Source organism: Leucoraja erinacea, chromosome 29 (assembly GCF_028641065.1).
Source record: "Leucoraja erinacea ecotype New England chromosome 29, Leri_hhj_1, whole genome shotgun sequence".
Classification (NCBI taxonomy): domain Eukaryota; kingdom Metazoa; phylum Chordata; class Chondrichthyes; order Rajiformes; family Rajidae; genus Leucoraja; species Leucoraja erinaceus.
In genome coordinates this window covers 8,356,993-8,382,071 of record NC_073405.1, presented here as the reverse complement: position 1 = coordinate 8,382,071, position 25,079 = coordinate 8,356,993, and the positions used below count along the sequence as shown (strand labels likewise).

The window sequence follows — 25,079 nt, the reverse complement described above, 5'->3', positions numbered from 1 at the left end:
GTTTCAGGCCCTCTCGCCGGGATGATGGAACTCCGACATCGGAACGGAAGAACACACTCGGCGGCCTGGAGTTCCCGAATCGACCGCTTCCTGCCGGATGTAAGTTTATATTGATACTATTCCCAGCCCGAGAGATGTGGTTGGGCAGTTCCCAAGCATTCTGGACAATTGTCCACATATTGTTACAAATACTGCATGTAACTAGGGCGGCACAGTGGCACAGCGGTAGAGTTGCTGCCTTTCAGCGCCAGACACCCAGGTTGGATCCTGACAATGGGTGTGGTCTGTATGGAATTTGTACCTTTTCCCTGTGACCACGTGGGTTTTCTCTGGGTGCTCCTGTTTCCTCCCACACTCCAACGACGTACAGGTTTGTAGGTTAATTGGCTTCTGTAAAATTGCAAATTGTCGCTGGTGTGTAGTATCATGTTAGTGTACAGAATGGTCACAGGTCGGCGCGGACTCAGTGAGTTTCTGCACTGTATCTCTAAAGTCCAAAGTAACTATCTTTCACACACAGTATTTGTCTGTGAAAGTTGACGCACATTCACTGGGAGAACGTTCTCCACCTTTTAGAAACATAGAAACATAGAAATGGCAGGAGTAGGCCATTCGGCCCTTCGAGCCTGCACCGCCATTCAATATGATCATGGATGATCATCCAACTCAGTATCCCGTACCTGCCTTCTCTCCATACCCTCTGATCCCCTTAGCCACAAGGGCCACATCTAACTCCCTCTTAAATATAGCCAATGAACTGGCCTTGACTACCCTCTGTGGCAGAGAGTTCCAGAGATTCATCACTCTCTGTGTGAAAAAAGTTCTTCTCATCTCGGTTTTAAAGGATTTCCCCCTTATCCTTAAGCGATGACCCCTTGTCCTGGACTTCCCCAACATCGGGAACAATCTTCCTGCATCTAGCCTGTCCAACCCCTTAAGAATTTTGTAAGTTTCTATAAGATCCCCTCTCAATCTCCTAAATTCTAGAGGGTATAAACCAAGTCTATCCAGTCTTTCTTCATAAGACAGTCCTGACATCCCAGGAATCAGTCTGGTGAACCTTCTCTGCACTCCCTCTATGGCAATAAACATTTGCCCTTAGTTCATCTCCCTTTGTTCCTTAAACAAACTATACTCTTCCAGATGGTAGGGCCGTGGATGCAATTGACCAGACATTGTACCATGTTGAATTTGGAATGATAGGGCCTGATACACTGGAGGAGGAGGGGGTGGGGGTAAAGTTAACAAAGTTTGACATCCACAGGTCTGTGTAAGGGTGCGATCGAGATGCTAACATTAATGAATCTCTTCTAGAGAGGGCTACTGATGGCAGATCAGGGATTTGGGGCATAAGTCTCAAGTGACTCCATCTACACTTTGAAGAAGGGTCTGAAGGAGGGTCTCCTATTCCTTTTCTCCAGAGATGCTGTCTGACCCGCTGAGTTACTCCAGCTTTTTATGTCTATCTTCGGGTTAAACCAACATTTGCAGTTCCTTCCTACACGGACTCAGGGATAATGTACAAACTCTATACAGACAGCACCCGTAGTCGGGATCGAACCTGGGTCTCTGGTGCTGTAAGGCAGCAACTCTACCCTTGTGCCACCGTGATGCCCCAACATTACTGGTCATGTTGAAAAAATGTTACTTTGTGATGAACAACTCACCCAGCATCGAAGATGAACTAAAATCGGAAACAAAAGTGTGCCAAGAATGCTGACTCCATGTTCTATCTTTTCAGGCATTTACCCAGAACTTTTCACAATACCTACATGGGTGAAATTGTACCTTCAGTTGGTAATAGTATTACCGACCTGACATTTCAACATAAATTTCCCTTTAACAGATTGCACACACCCTTACAAGTAAGTATTGCAACTCACTGCCTTCCTGCAAGCTTTTATTTGCTCAGTGAAGCTATTGATTTATTCTGATCATGAAGTTAAGTCAAGTCGAGACACACGGATACTGCAGATGCTGGAATCCCGAGTAAAACACAAGGTGCCGGAGTAACTCAGTGGTCAGGCAGCATCTGTGGAGGGTGTGCAACGATGGGCAGGCGTTGTCCATTCCCCCCTCGGTTGCTGCCTGCTCCTCTGTGTTTTAAGTCACCTCGAATATATTGTCATAAGCACAAGAATGGTACAGTTGAGGTAAAATGAAATTCTTACTTGTAGCTGCAACACAGGCACAGAGACAACGCAGAGAAACGTACATTTTACATTTATTATACATAAATTACATATTAATTCCTCAAGACAAAGACTGTAAAACGGAAGCAAGGCATTGGTGCAAAAATAGACAAACAAGAGGGCTTACGTGACGAGGACAAGAGGACTTATGTTGGGAGTTGGTGCAATAAGGGTGATGTTTGCAAGAAAAACAAGTCCATGTGCAAGAGGTGGATTTTTAAGAGAGTGGATTTTTGTGCCTTGTCTCAATTGGTAAAAAACATTCTCTGATAGTGGCTTTGAACTCTATCTCCAGGGAATGAAGCAAACTCTCATTAAATTCTGATGGAGTGCTACACTATCTCCTGTGCTATCATTCAGATACTCCCAGCGCACACTGAGCGAATACTCCAAACCTGCACTCTCTACCGCCAAAGAGAACCCGAAACGTCATCTATCTTTTTTCTCCAGAGATGCTGCCTGACCTGCTGAGTTACTCCAGCACTTTGCGTCGATCCTTCCAGAGATGCTGCCTGACCTGCTGAGTTACTCCAGCAATTTGCGTCTAACATAGAGGTATAGAGTGAAACAGCATGGAAACAGGCCCTTCGGCCCAACTTGCCCACACTGGCCAACATGTCCCACCTAGGTCCACCTGCCTGCACTTGGTCCATAACCCTCCAAAACTTGTCCTCTTTACCTGTCCAATTGTTTCTTAAACATTGGGATAGTCCCAGCCTCAACTACCTCCTCTGGCAGCTTGTTCCATACACCAACCACCCCTTTGTGTGAAAAAGTTACCCCTCAGAATCCTATTAAATCTTTTCCCCTTCACCTTGAATCTTCAATTCCCCTACTCTGGGCCAAGAGTATCTACCCGATCTATTCCTCTCATGATTGTATACACCTCTCTATAAGATCACCCCTCATCCTCCTGCGCTCCAAGGAATAGAGACCCAGCCTACTCAACCTCTCCCTATGACTCAGACCCTCTAGTCCAGGCAACATCCTTGTAAAACTTCTCTGAACCCTTTCGAGCTTTATCTACCCTATAAAATGCTGCCCAGAACTGAACGCAATCTTTCAGCTATTTTTGACTAGTTATAGAGTATTGGTGCGTGTATATAGACAGCCACATTTTCCTGTATGTGACTATGATCCTGGAGATAGCTCTTTGGTTGCTTGGCATTTTGGGGGTACAGTGCCCTGATACCTCCATGTGGCTTTGTGTTATAATGGCTTGATGGTAATGCTATGCCTTGCATTAAAGTCTGGAAGTCATTTCTGGAGGTTCAGAATTAAAAAGTTATGTTAAACAGATAACATTTTTGATATTGCAGGGAATGGAATACTTTATTGTCACATGTGACTAGGCACGGTGAGATTCTTTGCTCTATACCCAATATACACAAATAGCAGCCATCTACGACACTGACAATGTTACAAAGCATGTCGGCTCCCCCTTTTGTCCCCCACCCCCCACAGTGGATCCCCTCACGCCGGGTCTCCATTGTCCTTTGTTCTCCCCCCCACCCCCCTCACAGCGTCCCCATTGTTGTTCCCCCCCCACCCCCCTCACAGCGCCCCATTGTTCTCCCCCCACCCCCCTCACAGCGCCCCATTGTTCTCCCCCCCCACCTCCCTTACGGAAGCCCCCACCCCCCCCCGCCACGTTGGGTCCTCCATTGTTCTCCCCTCCCCCCCTCACGGCGCCCTCCCCTCCCCCCCCCCCCCCACCCACCCAACGACATGTTGACAAGTTGTGTAAATTTGCCTTTTTTCTCAGAATCAGCCACTTCTCTCAAATTGTTTTGGAGCATTTGATCAAGATGTGGTGAAATGTTTCCTAGAACCAAGTTAAAATACTAAGAAGAAAGAAAGTGAACTCCTCTTGTCAGACTCGTTTTGTGATAAACAGGTATTTCCTCTTTTTGTAACAGCGAAGGACAACAATAACAAGCTGGCTGAGATAAAGAAGGACATGGGCCTCCTCCATTGCCAGAATGAGACCACATGAAAACTGGGGGAAACAACACCTCATATCCTGCTTGGATGGTTTACATCCTAATACTCTGAAGAAGGGTCTCAACCCGAAACGTCACCTATTCCTTTTCTCCAGAGATGGTGTCTGACCCGCTGGGTTACTCCAGCTTTTTGTGTCTACCTTCGGTTTAAACCAGCATCTACTGTTATTTCCTACACTAATAGTATGCACATTGAATTTTCCAATTTTAGCTAAATGTCTCCCCCCACCCTCTCTTCCCTGTGCCCCCACCTAGACTCATACCCATTTCACCCCTTCATCTCCAATCCCCTTCCACCTTTAATCCTTTCTCTGGCTTTACAATTCATACCTCTTCTGCCCTTATTTCATATCTTTTGTCTTTTTTTATCTCTGGCCATTGTCTAACCAAAGCCTATCAAAACCCTACTCATCTGTATCAACCTATCACTCGGGAAGAATTGTCCTGCCCTCACCATTCTTCCTGCTGTCTCCCTTATAATCAGTCTGAAGAAAGATCCTGACCTGAAACGTCATCTATCTTTGTTTAAGAAGGAACTGCAGATGCTGGAAAATCGAAGATAGACAAAAATGCTGGAGAAACTCAGAGGGTGAGGCAGCATCTATGGAGCGAAGGAAATAGGCAGCGTTTCGGGCCGAAACCCTTCAAAAGGTTTCAGCCCGAAACGTTGCCTGTTTTCTTCGCTCCTTTGATGCTGCCTCACCCGCTGAGTTTCTCCAGCATTTTCGACTACCGTCATCTATCCTTGTTCTCTACAGATGCCGCCCGACCCACTGAGTTACGCCGGCTCTTTATCTTTTGTTTTTTTGCAAACCAGCATCCCAGGTTCCTCCCAGGTTCCCAAAATGTGCAGGTTTGGCAGTTAATTGGCATCCACAAATCCACGCTGCATCACTAAAATTAAAACTAAAAACTGATCGGGTTTAGGTTTAAGTTCATTATTGTCACATGGTACAATGAAAAGCTTTGTTTTGCATGCTGTCCGTCCAGATCAGATATACCTTACATAGCCTCAGTTCAAACTCAAGTACAATAGATAGAGCAAAGGGGAAGATACAGAGTGCAGAGTAAAGATCTCAGCATTATAGCACATCAGTTCCTTAGACACAGTCCAATGTCATCAATGCGGTGGAGGTGAATCGAATAGTACCCTGGCATATGGAAGGATCGTTCGGAAGCCTGATTATGGAGGGGGAGATCTGCTAGAATAATACACAATAAGGGACCAGAATACATTGTAGAGCACAGGAACAGCACCCTGTATGCGTTGGCCATGATACCCATTTAACTAATCCCATCTGCCTGCACATGGTCAATATTCCTCTATTCACTGCATGTCCACGTGTCTGCCTGTATGCCTCTGAAGTGTTGCTATCTTATCTGCTTCTACCAATTCCCATGGCAGTATATTCCTGGCACCTACCACTCTCTGGGTAAAACACTGACCATCCATCACCCATTCACACTAGTTCTATGTTATCCCGCTTTCTCATCCACTCCCCACAGACGAGGGACAATATTCAGAAGCCAATTAACCCACAAACCCACAAATCTTTGGGATGTGGGAGGAAACATAGAAACATAGAAAATAGGCGCAGGAGTAGGCCATTCGGACCTTCGAGCCTGCACTGCCATTCAATATGATCATGGCTGATCATCCAGGAAACCGGAGCACCCGGATATAACCGATGCGGTGACATGGAGAACGTACAAACTCCACACGGACAGCACCCGAGGTCAGGATTGACGCTAGTCGCCACGGGGGGGGGGGGGGGGTTGGGCCATTGTGGATAATAATGACAACATTGTAACATCATGAAATGTTTGTTCGATGTTTGCAAACTGCCAGGCAGTTTTGATTTTTCCAGTGTTTAAGAAGGAACTGCAGATGCTGGAAAATCGAAGGTACACAAAAAAGCTGGAGAAACTCAGTGGGTGCAGCAGCATCTATGGAGCGAAGGAAATAGGCAACGTTTCGGGACGAAACGTTGCCTATTTCCTTCGCTCCATAGATGCTGCTGCACCCGCTGAGTTTCTCCAGCTTTTTTGTGTACCTTTGATCTTTCCAGTACTCAGTATCTGTGATTAATTGAATAAAGGCTCCTTACATGTTCAGCAAAAAAAGTCAGGATCCAACCCAGATCTACCAGCTGCACCTCTGTGCTGCCCCTTAAAATAAAAAAATATCAAAAGAACATTTGTCACCCACAGTTCACTATTTTGCCACTTACAGAGAAAATCTTATTTCAAAATATCAAGGAAATGTGTACTGCTTCCTTGTACCCAGCTGCAAGGCTCGAGTCCTGAGCACAATGTACTTTTAGTCAGCAGTTTCCAGGTTACACAACTAAACTGCAATTCATGTTTCCTTGGAGTGCCTGTTCACCCCGCACAGCCCTCAGTGCTGGACTCATAATACACAGAAGAGGACACTCTCAATCTTTCAATCTGCACATAATCCATATCCCTCCACTCCCTGCATATCTAATTGCCTATCCAAAAGTGTTTATATCCTAAATCCCAACACCTTCTCCACGAGAAGGTGCAGAAGTCTGATAACTATGACCGCCAAGCTCTTCCCAACAACTATCAGGCTATTGAACACAACACAACGCTAAAATTGTTGATGAACTATGGGGTGCCTTTGAGGACTGCAAAGGCCACTGAGGATTTATCGGGGTTTTTTTGCACTATTATTGGGGTTATTAATTAATTATTGATTGTTATATATTATCTATGCATATTCAGAGATTGAGAGGAAATTTAGAGGGCATAGCTGTAAGGGAGGCACAGTGGTGCAGCGATAGAGCTGCAGCCTCACAGCGCCAGAGACTCGGATTCCATCCTGACAATGGGTGCAGTCTGTGTGGAGTTTGCACGTTCTCCCTGTGACCATGCAGGTTTCCTTAAGAATCTTTGGTGCGAGGGGCATGGAGATGTACAGGACAAGATTGGCAGAGCCTCAAGCGTATTGCTAAGGGTGGCGGTGGAGTAAGATGCGATAGTGGCATTTAATTTTGATTTGAGTATAGGAGCATGGAGGTTCTACTGGAGCTGTACAGGGTCTTGGTGAGACCACACTTGGAGTATTGCGTACAGTTTTGGTCTCCAAATCTGAGGAAGGACATTATTGCCATAGAGGGAGTGCAGGGAAGGTTCACCAGACTGATTTCTGGGATGTCAGGACTGTATTATGAAGAAAGACTGGATAGACTTGGTTTATACTCTCTAGAATTTAGGAGATTGAGGGGGGATCTTATAGAAACTTACAAAATTCTTAAGGGGTTGGACAGGCTAGATGCAGGAAGATTGTTCCCGATGTTGGGGAAGACCAGGACAAGGGGTCACAGCTTAAGGATAAGGGGGAAATCCTTTAAAACCGAGATGAGAAGAACTTTTTTCACACAGAGAGTGGTGAATCTCTGGAACTCTCTGCCACAGAGGGTAGTCGAGGCCAGTTCATTGGCTATATTTAAGAGGGAGTTAGATGTGGCCCTTGTGGCTAAGGGGATCACAGCGTATGAAGGCAGGTACGGGATACTGAGTTGGATGATCAGCCATGATCATATTGAATGGCGGTGCAGGCTCGAAGGGCCGAATGGCCTACTCCTGCACCTAATTTCTATGTTTCTATGTTTCTAAGAGGCTTTTAGATAGCCACGTGGAAATGCAGGGAATAGTGGGATATGGATCATGTACAGGCAAATGAGGTCAATTTAACTTGGCATCATGCTAGGCTCAAACATTGTGGGCCGAAGTGCCTGTCCCTGTGCTGCACTGTTCTATGTTCCATGTCTATGTATTGTGGTTTCTGGCCCGCTATGCTGCAGGAAGTATTCCATTGTCGGCACAGAAGACAATTAATCTCTCCTGACTGTTTAAGAAGGAACTGCAGATGCTGGAAAACCGAAGGTAGACAAAAGTGCTGGAGAAACTCAGCGGGCGCGGCAGCATCTATGGAGCGAAGGAAATAGGCAACGTTTCGTCCCAAAACGTTGCCTATTTCCTTCGCTCCATAGATGCTGCCGCACCCGCTGAGTTTCTCCAGCACTTTTGTCTACGCTAATAGCTCCTGACTCTTGTCTGTAAGGAGCAAAGGACCTAGAAGTCTCTCCTCTAATAAACAAGAGGAGAAAAAGCATTTGAAAGGCAAGTTTTATTTGTTATTGGCTTAATCTGAGGAGAAATCTCAAAATAAGAGTCAAAGAAGATATATTCTCCCAGCGCTATAAACAGCGCAAATAGAAACCACAGTCACCCACAACAGGAAGAGACGGTTAGGGTGGAGTTCAGAAGCAGGGCGGACTATGGGGGCAGATTGGTTTTGTGATATTGCTTACATGTAAGGACATAAGAATCGCAAGCAAGAAGAGGCCATTCGAGCCCTCATGGCCTGCTCCACCAATCAGTAAGATGCTGCCTGAACTTTTACCTCAGTTTCTGTTCCCTATACTTGTCCCATATCCCTTGATTAGAACATGTGGAGCGTAGAACAGTACAGCACAGGAAACATAGAAACATAGAAATTAGGTGCAGGAGTAGGCCATTCGGCCCTTCGAGCCTGCACCGCCATTCAATATGATCATGGCTGATCATCCAACTCAGTATCCCGTACCTGCCTTCTCTCCATACCCCCTGATCCCCTTAGCCACAAGAGCCACATCTAACTCCCTCTTAAATATAGCCAATGAACCGGCCTCAACTACCCTCTGTGGCAGAGAGTTCCAGAGATTCACCACTCTCTGTGTGAAAAAAGTTCTTCTCATCTCGGTTTTAAAGGATTTCCCCCTTATCCTTAAGCTGTGACCCCTTGTCCTGGACTTCCCTAACATCGGGAACAATCTTCCTGCATCTAGCCTGTTCAAACCCTTAAGAATTTTGTAAGTTTCTATAAGATCCCCTCTCAATCTCCTAAATTCTAGAGAGTATAAACCAAGTCTATCCAGTCTTTCTTCATAAGGAACAGGCCATTCGGCCCACAATGTCTGTGCTGTATATGTTTCCAAGATAAACTAATCTTTATTGTTGGCCCATGATCCCTATCCTCTCATGTGCCTGTTTAAAAGCCTCTTAAATGCCACTGTCGTATCTGTCTCCCTCACCACTCCTGGCAGCTTGTTCCAGGCATAATTAGATTTTAGACTGTCGAGATGCAGCGAGGTAACAGGACCTTCGGCCCATCGAGTCCGCACCGACCAGCGATCACCCAGGACACTGGCACTACCCAACACACTAGGAACAATTTGCAATTTCACCAAAGGCCAATGAGCCTACAAACTTGCACGTCTTTGGAGTGTGGGAGGAAACCAGAGCACCCGGAGAAAACCCACGCGGTCACAGGGAGAGCGTACGAACTCCGTACAGGCAGCACCCCGTGGTCAGGATCGAACCGGGGGTCTCTGGCGCCCTACTGCTGCGCCACTGTTCCTGGCATCGTTCTCCAGAGCCTCTTCGCAAATCCACACTCTGCAAAGAGGTGGGCAACTGCCTCATCTGGAGACGCTACCTTGCTGCTATTAAATAGGAAGTTTGCCACACCACCCTCTCCTTTTTAACTCTACCTTGTCCCCTTTTTCATCTCGGCCATTAAAACCCAAGTTGACGTCAGCCAAAGGGTGAAGCAATTATCAGCAGTGAAGAGTCCAGAGAGGTAAGTCGTGAAATCTGATTCATGTTTCTCACTCGCGTGCAACTTGTTTACGGATGCAAGCTCTTGTGTCAATGACGTCGTACTTTGATGAACTTCCTGTTTTTGACAGTAACACTTCTGTTGACACGAGCAACTTTCTGCCAAACTTTAAATGTTTTCAGCAGCTGCCTGGGAAGTTGGCACCTCCTCTGACACTCCCAATGGACCACAATTTAAAGGGCATTGGCTTGTCTCTCACTGTCTCACTTGTTCTTGCATCCACATTTGTCTTTGATCTTGGGTGCCTGGAACCTGTAGGCCTGTGGGGGAGATGGCGATGGTGGTGCTTAAGAGGTTTTTAAATAGCGCCATATAGTCATAGAGTGATACAGCGTGGAAACAGACTCTTCGGCCTAACTTGCCCACACCGGCCAACATGTCCCAGCTGCACTAGTCCCACCAGCCTACATTTGGCCCATATTCAATTCAATTCAATTCAACTTTAATGTCATCGCACAAATACAAGTATCAGTACAACGAAATGCAGTTTTGTGTCAGTCCGTAGTAGTTGTACATAAAGAGAAAAAACAAGAAAAAAATAGAAAGAGAGAAGATACAGAATAATCAGGAAATACAGAATGATTAAACAAAGGGGGACGGAGGGACCAGAGAAGTCTATCGTCGGGACTCCGAGTTCAGCAGTGTGATTGTGTTGTTATAGAGCTTTTCCTCATCCTGCTGGTACGTGACCTGAGGCTCCTGTACCGCCTCCCTGATGGGAGGAGGGCAAACAGTCCATGGTTGGGGTGTGAGGGGTCTTTGATGATCTTCCCAGCCCGACTCAGACACCGCTTTCGGTGGAGGGCATCCATGGCAGGGAGCGGGGCACCGATGATGTGCTGCGCGGTTTTCACCACCCGTTGTAGTGCTTTCCTGTCCGCAGCAGTGCAGCTGCTGTACCATACTGTGAAGCAGGTGGTCAGGATACTCTCTATGGTACAGCGGTAAAAGTTGGTCAGGATCTGGGGGGACAGGTGGGCTTTCTTGAGCCTCCTAAGGAAGTAAAGGCGCTGCTGTGCCTTTTTGATCAGCTTGGAGGTGTTGAGGGACCAGGACAAGTCCTCCGAGATATGCACTCCGAGGAATTTATAGCTGGAGACGCGCTCCACCTCAGTCCCGTTGATATGGATGGCGGTATGACTGCCTCCTCTGGTCTGCCTGAAGTCGACAATAATCTCCTTTGTCTTTTTGGAGTTGAGGATGAGGTTATTGTCGGCACACCAGGTGGTCAGGTGCTGGATCTCATCCCTGTAGGCTGACTCATCGTTGTCGCTGATCAGTCCTACTACCGTGGTATCGTCAGCAAACTTAATAATGGCGTTGGATCCGTGCTTTGGGATGCAGTCGTGGGTGAAGAGGGAGTAGAGGAGAGGGCTGAGCACACAGCCCTGTGGCACTCCGGTGTTCAGTGTTATAGTGGAGGAGGTGAGGTTATTGACCCTAACAGACTGTGGTCTGTTAGTGAGGAAGTCCAATGTCCAGTTGCAGAGGGAGGTGGAGATGCCAAGTCCACTGAGTTTGGTGATCAAGCTGGCTGGGATGACGGTGTTAAAGGCAGAGCTGAAATCTATGAACAGCAGCCTGATGTAGGAGTTGTTGTGGTCCAGGTGGGTCAGGGCAGAGTGTAGGGCCGCCGATATGGCGTCCTCTGTAGACCTGTTGGTCCGGTAGGCAAACTGGTGGGGATCCAGTGTGGGGGGGGAGGCAGGCTTTGAGGTGAGCCAAGATCAGCCGCTCAAAGCACTTTGCAATGACAGGGGTGAGTGCCACTGGGCGGAAATCATTGAGACTCCCTGTAGCTGACTGTTTGGGCACTGGCACGATGGTTGATGTCTTGAGGCAAGTGGGGACAACACCCTGGGCCAGTGAGAGATTGAAAATGTCGGCGAGGACTGGGGATAGTTGACCAGCACATGCCCTAAGCACCCGGCCAGGGATGCCATCGGGGCCGGCAGCTTTGCGCTCATTCACCTTGCTCAGTGCATCTTGTACAGCAGAGGTGGAGAGGCTGAGAGGTTGTTCATTCGGGGGTGGAGCAACTTTAATGGCTGGGGTTTTGTTGTCTCGGTCAAAGCGAGCATAGAAGTGGTTTAGCTCGTCAGGCAGGGTGTCGTTGTCTGGGGGAGGGGTGTTAACTTTCTGATAATCGGCAAGGGATTTGATTCCTTGCCACATGCGCCTGCGGGCAGAGCTGTTATGGAAATGCTCCTCAATCCCCGTTTGTGATTGAGTTTAGCGTTCCTAATTCCCATTTTCAGATTGGCCCTGGATGAGCTGTATCCCTCAGCGTCGCCAGATCTGAAAGCGGCATCGCGAGCCTTCAGTAGGAGTCTGACCTCCCTGCTCATCCACGGCTTCTGGTTAGGGAAAGTCTTTATCTCCTTGTGGGTAGTGACATTATCGGTACAGAATTTTATATAGTCCAGAACTGTTGAGGTGTACGAGTTGATGTCCACTTGTGAATTGGAGGTGGACTGAGTAGCAAAGAGACTCCAGTCTGTCTGCTGAAACTGCTCCTGTAAGTCAGAGACAGCCCCCTCAGGCCAGACCTTCACTGTCCTCGTGGTAGGTTTCACACGTCTGATCAGAGGTGTGTATTTGGGGAGCAGGAACAGGGAGAGGTGGTCAGACTGTCCAAGGTGGGGGAGGGGGAGGGCTTTGTAGGCTTCAGTGATATTAGTGTAAACTAAGTCCAGAACATTGTTTCCTCTGGTTGGGCAGAAAACATGCTGATGGAACCTGGGGAGTACAGTTTTAAGGTCTGAGTGGTTGAAATCACCCGCAACAATAAATGCCCCCTCTAATCTCCCTCTAAGCCTGTCCTATTGATGTACCTGTCCAATTGTTTCGTAAACGTTGCAAACCTGCCTGAACTACCACATCTGGAAGCTCATTCCATACACCCACCACCCTTTGTGTGAAAAAGTTTCCCCTCAGATTCCTATTAAATCTTTTCCCCTTCACCTTCACCTTCAATCTGGTCCTTGATTCCCCTATTCTGGGCAAGAGACACTGTGCATGAGTGTATGACATGGAGGGATATGGATCGTGTGCAGGCAGAGGAGATTACTTTATCTAGGCTTCATGTTTTACAGGTACATTGTAGGCCGAAGGGCCTGATCTTTTAGCATCTTTATAGAGATACAGCGTGTAAACAGGCCCTTCCAACCACCCTATTTTCACTTACTAATATACTATAAGAACATAAGAAACAGGAGGGATGGACCACATCTGTGACCCTTTGATACATCTTTGCCAGTCCTAAATGAATTCATAGAAACATAGAAACATAGAAATTAGGTGCAGGAGTAGGCCATTCGGCCCTTCGAGCCTGCACCGCCATTCAATATGATCATGGCTGATCATCCAACTCAGTATCCCGTACCTGCCTTCTCTCCAAACCCCCTGATCCCCTTAGCCACAAGGGCCACATCTAACTCCCTCTTAAATATAGCCAATGAACTGGCCTCAACTACCCTCTGTGACAGAGAGTTCCAGAGATTCACCACTCTCTGTGTGAAATTCGAATTAACCTCTTACTCTGAGAGCATTCACCGTGATTCTAGACTCTCCAACCTGAAGAAAATTATTCAGCATTCAAATTATTTTCTCCTGTGTGCATTTGTCTTATGTACCTTTAAATGCATCAACAGTAGTCAGCTCCACAAGTCCATGCAGTAGTGACTTCTGAATTCTAATCACTTTCTGTGTAAATAATCTTATCTGCTTTTATTTGTGATGATCTTCTATCTACCAATGTGAGAAGCATCTTTCGCAGGTCTACTTCATCGAGACTTTTCACAACATTCAAGATTTAATTCAGGTCACTTGTCGGTGCCTTTTACATTGGGCATTGCGGTAGAATTGCTGCTTTACAGCGCCAGAGATCCGGGCTCGATCCTGACCCCTGGTGCTTTCTGTACGGAGTTTGCACGTTCACCCCGTGACCCACGTGGGCTTTCTCCAGGAGCTCCGGCTTCCTCCCACACTCAGGTTTGTCGGTTAATTGGCTTCTACAACTTGTAACTTGGCCCTCGTGTGTAGGACAGTGTTAATGTGCGGGGATCGCTGGCCAGCGTGGGATTGGTGGGCCGAATGGCCTGTGTCCGCTCTGTATCTATAAACTAAACAAAACCTGCTCTCCAAATCGTCCTTTACGAGGCTTCAAAATTCCAATTTCATGACCTCTTCAGTTCAGATTCACCAGTTTTAAAATCCAAACTGGCATCACTTGGCTTTTCACTTTAAATAGGTTTCCTGCTTACCATTTTAAGTAACAGAATGTCATGCTTATTTTAAGGTGAAGTGAACTCAGAACCTTTTTCCCAGGATGGAAATGTCGAGGATTCAAGAGCCTAGCTTGAAGGTGAGAGGGGCAAAGGTTTCAAGGAGATGTGCAGGGCATGTTTTTCTACAGACTGATGGGTGCCAGGAACACGGTGTAAGGGGTGGTGGTAGAGGCAGATACGATAGGGGCATTTAAGAGGCTCTTAGATAGGCATGCACACATGCATGGAATCGAGGGATACTGATCATGTCCTGGCATCCTGGTCGGCACAAACATTATGGGCAGAGGGCCAGTTCCTGTGCTGTATTGTTTGATATTCTATATTCTATATTATAATCCTTTCAGTGATGGTAAAATTGACAAGTTGCTAGTTTAGTAATCCAGAGGGCTGGTCTAAAATCCTGAGAAATTAGTTTAAACAGCTTTAGAATTTAATAGTAAGATTAAGCGAGTACTTACCAGTACGAAGTTTGATCTGTATTTTATGAGGAGTTACGATGAGGGATTACGTGAAGAACCCTGCCCAGTGCGCAGGTGCGGCATACTTCCAAGCAGCGGTGTGGAATCACAGATAGACACAATATTTGAAGTAAACATAGTAAAGATCAAGGAGACATCAGTTTATTAGTTTGATCTATATAATGAGGGTGGGAGCGGAGGGCACGTAATCCCTCATCGTAACTTCTCATAAAATACAGATCAAACTTCGTACTGGTAAGTACTCGTTTAATCTTACTATTTTACTTCGGAGTCACGTGAGTGACTACGTGAAGATTTCAAAGGTCTGTGATTTCAAACCGTGTAACAGTTTTAATTTCACTCACTGCCGAAGTTCTTGAGGGAGGAAGTGTTATCGTAATCAACCAATGGATCTGCTTTCTCAAGAAACAGAAAGTATTTATTAACAATAACAACATAAATAGCTCCCCTGAGCTTAAATTAAATATTTGCAGTTTGTAATATTCTGTCTGCAATTAAATCAGGCTTATCAACGGTTTACAATAAAAATATTCTGAACGTCGTTTCCCTTGACCATCCTGCCGTATTGAGAATGTGGTCAACCGGGACGTCCATTCGTTCAGCCGCTGATATCAATGCTGCCCTAGTGGAATGGGATTTAAATGTATTATTATCTATTCCGGCAGCTTTCAGTACCTGTTTGAGCCACCTTGAAGTGGTTTGGCTCGTTACCCCGTCTTGGGGTTTCTTGTGGTTGACCCATAGGCTTTTCCTCTCCCTCTAAGATTGTGGGTTGTGTCTATATATTGTTGTAGATGGGTCACCACACTCAACCTGGACTCTGGTGGGTAGGCCCGGAATACCACCAGTGAATTTGGGCGTTCCTGGCCGCTTTGGTTTTTACCAGACCTAGAATGATGAACGTGATGCGGTCTGGGGTGATCACCATGTTATCCAGGCTAGTTTTATGGAGTGACTGGACTCTGTGAGCGGATACGAGAGCCATAAGCATGAGCGTTTTCAACGTAGATTGTGCAAGACTGAGGGATCTAGCTGGTGGCCATCCTCTGAGATATGTCAATATCACACTGATATCCCATACATGGGTATACCTGGGTTTTGGGGGCTTGTTATTGTAAATGCCCTTCATAAGTTTTATCTTCAGTGGATGGGATCCCATGCTCTGCTGTCCTGCTGTTTTTTAGATAAGCAGACAGGGCGCTTCGTGCTGTATTTACGGCACTGTGACTCATCTTATCATCATGGTGTAGATGGTCCAGGAACTCCAATACGTCAGCGGTTGAGTAGTTTCGTATGTTGTCCCTGCGTCCTGGCAGTATTTTCCCATGTTTGCTTCTTGGTGACTGTTCGCAGGGATGCCGACATGGTGGTGATGGTTCATTTGGATAATCCCAGTCCCTGGTAAGGTCTATTCAAACCTACAACCCAGGAGTTAGATGTTTTTATGGCATGGGTGGCTTATGCCTGATACTGGGTGAGTCAACAACCGTGGTCCACTAGGGAAATCCATAGGTGACTCGACCACCACGTCGTGATGAACTGGGAACCATGGCTATGTAGGCCGGTCGGGCACCTTCAATATCCCAGAGGCAGATTCCAGCTGTATTGCGAAGTGCCCGACTGATGAGGCAGAAGGGAAGGAAGCAAAAGCAGAAATTCCCCCTATCCAGCGTGTAGGCATCTACCGCTGCTGCCTCTGATCTGGTTCCTAAGTCACATACATAGGTTACTGGTGATTCTGTCTTGTTGCAAACAAATTGATATCTGGCGTTCAAATTGCTTAATAACTTTAGCAGATATTTTGGGTTTGACATCCATTCAATGTTATCATAAATTTTCCCCCGTGACCTGGTGTCTCCCACTGTGTTCTAGCTTACCTAGGAGATAGGCAGCCGATAGTTAAAAATGTCTTTTGACACACCATTGCCAGATCTGTTTGACCAATTTGTTGCACGATAATGATTTTATGCTCCCCATACGGTTAATATAAGCCACCACCATAGTATTATCAATCCGTAACCGTACATGCACGTGCTGCATTTGAAATGCATATGCATTTAACCCAATAGGCGACCACCATTTCCAAATAGTTGATGCCCATTGTGTGTAGTAACGATGATTCTGAGTTGGTCCATCTGTTACCTGTGCTGGATATGGAGTTAGTTGCTCCCCAGCCTAAAGCACTGGCATCGGTTTTTAATAACCAAGTTAGGATTGGTGATAATAATAGGTCTGAAACTGTGCCAAACATTGTCTGCCCACCACTGTAATTCTGATATAGCTTTAGTGGGTACATTCATGATATGATTATAGTGACCTGAGCACCTTGGCAAAGTAACAGTCATATGGATAGAATTGATATTAAAGCCCAGATAATCCATCGTAGTTAACGGCTTCAATTTTGGTTTATCTGGGTGTAGGATGAACCTCAGTGTTTCAAGGAGCTGTTTCTTAGCTAGAACTGCTGCCACAGCTAATTCCTTTGTTTTTCCTAATATGAGGATATCATCCAATATATGCCATGATTATGCTTTTGTTTTCTTAATATTTTCATGGCTATTTTTAGTATTTTTGTAATTAGTTTAGGGCCGAGGTTAGACCATTGGGAATGCTCTATACTCCCATAGTTGCCCCATCCAGATAAATTTAGGTATCTACAATGATCCTTGTGTATGGGTATTAGATAGTAAGCATCTTCAATATCAATGCTTGCCATAAAGTATCCTTTGGAGATCAGATGTCTGGCAGTGACAAAACGTCTACATCTTAAAGTGTATATACTCAACAGATTTATTTAGTGATGTAGGTCAATGATGATGCGACATCCACCATCTTTTTTACTTTTAGTGAATATATTCGATACAAATTCCAATGGTTCATGTTTGGTTTTTTCCCATAATCCTTTTGTAATGAGCCTTTCTAGTTCAGCTTGACCTTCTCGCTTCTCTTTCTTAGAGGGAAAAATGCCCTATGGGCGCATGCTGAACTGGCGGTAATATGCCCAATTTGAATTCAAGTTTGTATCCACTAATACTGTTGAGTATATATTTGTTATTTGTAACAGTACCCTATGCTTTTTTAAACAAGTGTAAATGCCCCCCCAGTTAGTAGAGCACCCTTATTTTGTGTAAGCTGGCAGGAACCAGACTACCTACCTCCATGTTCATTGTTTTTTCATGAAGGCTCTGTTTTGCTGGTATGCTGGTGCTGTCGGTGGGGCGGCGCATTTTCCCTGGGGTCACGCTCTGGGCCCATGTCTTAAAAAAGACCTTTGGGGGTAATAAGCAGCGGTCCCCGAGCTTTCACCAGTCCTTGGATGTGGGTGTTGACTGGTGGATGCCGAGGGGTGCTGCCAGCTGGGTGTTGGATGAGATGTCCCGGGCCTGCCCTCATGAGGCCCACAGGTTTAGCTGCCTCTCTTTCCGCTGCAGCGGTTTTGCATAGCCCCGCATATTTGGGGTTGAGGGCAAGTCTTATATTGTCCTGCCTTAGATTGTTGATCTGTTGGCAGGTGGTCATGTTAGTATGTTCCGTGGAAACGAGCAAAGGCGGTGATTTTCGATGTTAGGAACTTCAGAATTTGCTGCTTTTTTAGCTCTTGACTGCGAGTCTGCTGACCCAGCTGCCTCCAGATTTGACCGTTGACACTCTTTACTTTTAGTGCCTCTCAATTCTCTGGCGCTGTACTCTTCTAAAGCTTCTAGAAAGGCCCGAACTCCCGTCTGGGCCGCCGTTGCACAGCTGGACGTTAATGCCGCACCTGCGCACTGGGCAGGGTTCTTCACGTAGTCACTCACGTGACTCCGAAGTAAAATTGTATTTAAATAAAATGCCTATAAAAAAAATACAAACAAACATTAATCTCAAGCAGCTACTGGATTTTTGTTATTACTCTTTTGTGGTCATTCATACTGAAATATAAATTAAATGTTCATGTCGTGTTATATTTAGTTTAGTTTAGTTTAAAGATACAGAGTGTAAACAGGCCCTTCAGCTCAATGTGTCTGCACCAACCAGCGATCATCTGTACACTAGTTCTACTCTACACACTAGGGATAATTTACAGAAGCCAATTAACCTACAAACCTGCACGTCTTTGGAGGGTGGGAGGAAACTCGAGCACCTGGGGAAAACACACATGGTCACAGGGAGAACATGCAAACTCCGTACAGATAGCACCCGTAGTCAACATCGAACTACGACCAAGGTCGAATTTTTAAGAATAAGGGGTAAGCCATTTAGAAGGGTGATGAGGAAACACGTTTTCACACAGAGAGTTGTGAGTCTGTGGAATTCGCTGCCTCAGAGGGTGGTGGAGGCCAGTTCTCTGGATACTTTCAAGAGAGAGCTAGATAGGGCTTTTAAAGATAGCGGAGTCAGGGGATATGGGGAGAAGGCAGGAACGGGGTACTGATTGGGGATGATCAGCCATGATCACACTGAATGGCGGTGCTGGTTTGAAGGGCCGAATGGCCTACTCCTGCACCTATTGTCTATTGAACCCGGGTCTCTGGAGTTGTTAGACAGCAACTCTACCACTGCGACACCGTGCAGCCTATATCTGGGACACTCTTCCCAGAAAGGTTAGTATCATGTTATACCCGGGACACACTTCCTAGAAATGTTCCCCTGTCCTCCGGCACCATAACTCAAAAGCCCTTGCCCAATTTCCCCCCATCTCTGCTTCTTAATTTTAGCCACTTGTTAGATCCTATCCAGGGTGGAACCCGCTACCACAGACAGTTATGTCATGCAAGCGTCTGATCATGAGTTGCCTCCTTGCACTGAAGAACGTGTGAAGGTGCCAAGTTTGTTTATCCACTCACTTCAGCCACGAGTATCTGCTTCGGGGAAGATGATTACAAGACGTTGCAGGCATGCGATCAGCGATAATCTCAGGGAGCAGGACTGTGAGCTGCAGCCCTTATTTATGAGATTTACAGCCCTCTTGCTTCTTCTTCTTGCGTGTGGCGTGCACGGCCTAAAGTTTCAAGTCAACTTGTTCTATTTGATCTATTTGTTCGTGCACGTCGGGTTGATTGCATTAGTCGAAACAGGGTGGACCACGTGAAGGTTGCGATCTCCCACCCCAGACCTCTTGTTAATTCTACGCCAAAAAGACAAGAGGGCATTGCTTTAAAGTGAGATTGGCAAAGTTTAAAGGAGTTGCGTGGGGCAAGTTTTTTTTTTTTACAGAGTGGCGAGTGCCTGGAACGTGTTGGTGGAGGAAGATACAATAGTAACATTGAAGGGGCTTTTAAACAGCCACATGGATATGCAGGGAATGGAGGGGTCAGATCACGTGCAGGCAGAGATTAGTTTGACTTATAAACCAGTGGCATAGTCTGGGGATACGAACAACTGATGAGAAACTTCCCATTGAAGCAAATTCTATTGTAATGTTGACTAGAAGGTGGATAAATATCTGTAAGGAAGGAGTCGACTACCTGGAGCACTCTTACATTGAGCTAACTCAGACTTGAAGGGCCACATGCCCACTTTGCTGTAACCATTTGGTGATTCTCGTGTATAAAATTATGAGGCATAGATCGGGCGGACAGTCAAATCCTTTTCAGTTGTCCAACACTAGAGGGAGTAGTTATAATGTGAGAGGGGGAAAGTTTTAAAGATGTTTTTTTTAACACACGGATTTGTGGTGGCATAGAATGCACTTCCGGGGGTGGTGGTGGTGGAGGTGGAGGCAGATACGATAGTGGTGCTTAAGAGGCTTTGGGATAGGCGTATTGAAGTGCTGGGAATAACGGGATGTGGATCATCCCCAGGCAGATGAGATCAGTTTAACTTGGTGTCATGTTCGGCATCAACATTGTGGGCCGAAGGGCCCGTTCCTGTGCTGTACTGTACGATGTTCGAAGGCAGACACCGACCGCTCTGAATTAATGCTGGATTTCTGAAGGAGAAACAAGACAGTTGCCTTCAACTAAAAAGATAATTTTATTATATTTTTTGTTTTCCATTCATTAAATAGTCTATGTACAGTGCGATTAAACTACAGACATCTTTTTAAAATCACTTTCTTTAAAAAAGAAAAAGAACTAATTACACATTCATAGAAGCAATGTCCCAAATTCTGGTGTATTACAGCCCATATTTCTTCAGAATCTAAAGAAATGAGTTAGATTTAGCACATTAATGCTTTGGAAGCTTCTCTCAATTATTTAAAAACTCTCAGCTTTGCTCACCCTAAATATTTTAATGCAAATCCTGATGCAGTAAAATCTGTCAAGTGTTACATCCTTTGATTTCTAAAATCGGCATGGAATTGAACCATATATTTTAAAGAGCTTAGTTTCAGCACTGGTTCCTTGGTGCAGTCTTCACCATGCTGAATGGGTTTTTTTTAATGTACAGTTGAAAATGTATGTACAGTTTAGAGATTCAGGATAAATTGGCAATTATTTACCCTTGTTCATAAAATAATCTTTCTCAAAGATAAAACAAAGTGTTGTACACAAAATATGAAGTGCTAGATTGCAGCCTTCAGTCTAACTGAACTGCTGCACTAGTCCCTTCTATCAACTCCCCCCCACCCCCCCCCTTCACCGAACACAAGCATCGATGCAGAAATAGACGCAAAGTGCTAGACTTATTCAGTGGGCCAGGCAGCATCTCTGGTGAGGATGGATAGGTGACGTTTTGGGACGGGACACTTCTTCAGTTTCCCGACCTGAAACGTCTCCTCTCCACATTCTCTAGAGGAGAATGTGCCCGACCTGCTGAGTTACTCCAGCACTTTGAAAAATAGAAACCAGTATCTACTGTTCCTTGTTTCTACAAGGATTGAAATCTTTGTTCCATTTTCGTTGCAGCTACTTGGCAGAAGGAACTTGCTCCTCAGATGCCTTGCACCATTCAGCAGGCAAAACAATGCAGTGGCTGAAAGCATTAAAAAGATTGCCACGGCCACTATTGTCGCCTGCCCACTCTCCTCGCTGGATCCCACCCAGTATCCTCCATCTCACGGTGCACAAACAGGAGTGGCTTTACCCTGCACTGCAAACTTTGAAACTTAAATCTCATTGTTGGTTCCAGTAAGTGTGATTTACTGTGCAAGCCACATCGTCATGAGCTTGGCTGGAATTACAATTAAATTGTCAATAAACCCTCTGTTGTGTCGAGTCTTTTCCTACGCATGTCATTAAAATTCATCCGATCCACTGGTGTAACCTAATTTTAAAAGTGCTGTTTTACTGTTCGACAGATAGATATCACCATAATCGTGAACAAATGTACAGGGGTATGATCAGCAATGTTCAGAATCACCTCTTATTCTCGAGAGGTTTCCCTCATCAACCTATAATCCTTCCCTCTTTATTAGTCCTGCCCTTCTCAGACACTGCGCCCCACTGATTTGCTCTCACCCACTCCCTCCTCCCTCCTCCTCTCTCTCCTTACTGCCCCACTCTCCCCTTTACTCCCTTCACACCTCCACCTTTCCCCATTTCAACTTCTCCTCAGTTCCCTGCTTCACGACCCCCCCCCCCCACCCCCCGCAACCTCTTGCCTCTCAGAGTTACATCTAATTGATCCCTAGTGAAATTATGGGTTTGAGTTTCACTTCAAGAGACAGAAAGTAAATCAAGGAGGGGAAAAATACGAGAGCTCATCCCTGCTATTTTTCCAGGTAGTGATTGAAGATGCTCTATTTTGAAGACATTGTTTTGAAGATCAGAGTTCTCCCACAGCACCCTAGACAGTAGTTAGCCACCAATCAACATTATTAAAAAACAGATCATCTGGTCATTAGCTATTATACTTGTGCACAAACAGAATTATTTCCTAGATTACAACAGTGACCTTTCTTGCAAAAGAGCTTCATTAGCTGCACTGAGTACCAATCATTGATACATCTTCATGGGTCCATCAATGCAATCTCCTCCACTGCCCCCTCATCCCCTGAGCCTTCTGGCTCCATCCACTCCCCACACCCCACACCATCACTAAAACCGTACTTCTCAATTCCGTTCTAAGAAGCCAGTAGTACAGAATTTCACTTTAGACGCAAAAAGCTGGCGTAACTCAGCGGGTCAGGCAGCATCTCTGGAGATAAGGAATTCGTGGTGCTTTACATCTGTAGTTCCTTCCTACAACCCAAAATGTCACCTATTCCTTTTCTCCAAAGATGCTGCCTGACCCGGTGAGTTACGCCAGCTTTTTGCATCTATCTTCGGTTTAAACCAGCATCTGCAGTTTCTTCCTACGCTGAATTTCACTTTGCTTGGTGAGAGAAAAGTACGGAGTAACAAACGGGGCAGCACAAATGATCTGAACTGCACGAGAGGTCCCGTGGTATTTTCGATGTGCCCTTATGACATTCTTGCTCCATTATATTAAACTCTACACCCTCTCCCACCATTTCCCCAACCGATTCTTACTGCAACCACCCACCCACCTTGTCCTCAGTCGGTACTGGGTGTCCCAACCTGCTCTAGCATTCTGTCAGTTTAAACAGTTCAAAACCGGTCATTTGCCTCCAACCCAAACCCTGAACATCTCCGACACCCTCCCAACTCCAATGCCCAGGAGATCTGGATTACCGGCCAACCTTTGATGCTTAACCCAAGGTAGTAAAGCCAAACGTTGTCTTTCACCCTCGAAGATGCGTGCACAGCGATTAAGTAAAGCTGGTGATTATTTGAAGAGCGTGCAAAGATGCAATTAAGAAAAGATATAAAGTGGCAGATGTCCTTTGCTGCAGTTTCTGAACACAGCAGGAGATGGCAATGTACTCTGACGAGCTTCTGTCACTGCTGTCAGAAGCACACGGACATATTGACTGAGATAAGACACAAAAAGCTGGAGTAACTCAGCGGGTCGGGCAGCATCTCTGGAGAAAAGGTATGTCTTGAATTCTCGTCCCCAAGGTGTCTGGAGCCCAGATCATTGGATATATTTAAAGTGGAGAACAATAAATAGAGATATATAAAACTGTGCGAGGCAGATAGGGTAGATAGTCAGAATCTTTTCCCTAAGATGGAAATATCTAAGACTAGAGGGCATAGCTTTCAGATGAGAGGGCCAAAGTTTAAAAGTATAAGGTGCAGGGCAAGTTTTTTTTCCCAGAGATTGGTGGGTGCCCAGAACGCACTGCCAGGGATAGTAGGGGAGGTAGATACGATAGTGGAGTTTAGTTAGGCACATTGATATGCAGGGAACGGAGGTGTATAGATCACGTGCAACTAGAGGAGACTAGTTTAATTTAACATCACGTCTGGCACGGACATATTGGGCCAGTGGGCTTGTTAATGTGCTGTCCTGTTCTATGAAGTGAGAGGTGTGGGAAAGTAGCATAGAGGAGTTCCTGCCAGCACAGGGCAGTCGAGGTCATAATTAATGTTGGGACGGGTTCTAGGGGCCAGGTGTTTTGTGTTACAGAGTCATACACCGTGGAAATAGGCCCGTCAGCCCAACTTACCCATGCCGACTAATGTGCCAAATCTACGCTAGCCCGCCTTGCCCACCTTTAGCCCACATCTCTCTAAACCTTTCCTATCCATCTATCTGTCTAAATGTCTTTTAAATGTTCTTGTGTCGTTGTTCATTTTACAAAAATGGAAAAGATCCCCAACAGATGATTTCTCCAACAATTTACTTCAGAGATACAGCGCGGAAACAGGCCCTTCGGCCCACCATGTCCGCGCCGACCAGCGATCATACTGTACACCCAGCACTGTCCTCCTATAAGCTAGGGAGAATTTCCAATTTACAGACGCTAATTAACCTACAAACCTGTACGTCTTTGGAGTGTGGGAAGAAACCGGAGAACCCAGAGAATGTACAAACTCCGTACAGACAGCACCCGCAGTCAGGATCAAAACCGGATCCCTGGCGCTGCAAGGCAACAACTCTACTGCTGTGCTACTGTGCCACCCTGAGATGCCCTGGCAATACTTATCCCTTAAACAACAGGATTGCCACGGATTATCCGGTGATTATTTCACCGCTGCTTTAAGAATCTCCCATTGATCCCATTCAATCTTGAAAAGTACTTAATTTGCTAAAAAACACATTGGGAGACCATGAAGTCATGAAAGTGCTGTCCAAATGAGAGGTTCAGAGAAGAGAGGAAACAGACAGACAGCCTGGTAACTCAAGCTGTGGTGGGCATGAGCTTCATGGTTGAATGGCAGCAGGTATATAGAAATGGCATCATTATATATATATATATATATTGTTAAATTCTCTATTTTAAACTTAAAAGTAGCTGTTTTAAATTTCACCATTGCAGCCTCAATTATAACTTGTTTACGACTCAGTGTGGAACAACAGGAATGGGATCACTTGCTAATTTCTGTCACGTGCAAGATACACGAGTAACTCAAACAGGAATCTGGGCTTTGAGGAGAGAGCTTAGTGGGGACGCGGTGGGCCAGTATAATTACGAGAATGAACCAGAGGGGATGAAC

At 45.7% G+C, this 25,079-nt stretch overlaps 1 protein-coding gene across 1 annotated transcript in view; it reads right to left on the bottom strand.

The window, feature by feature from the left end:
- haus8 (HAUS augmin like complex subunit 8) overlaps nucleotides 1–25,079 on the bottom strand; it is a 281,932-nt gene that overhangs the window by 146,414 nt on the left and 110,439 nt on the right. The window lies entirely within an intron of this gene.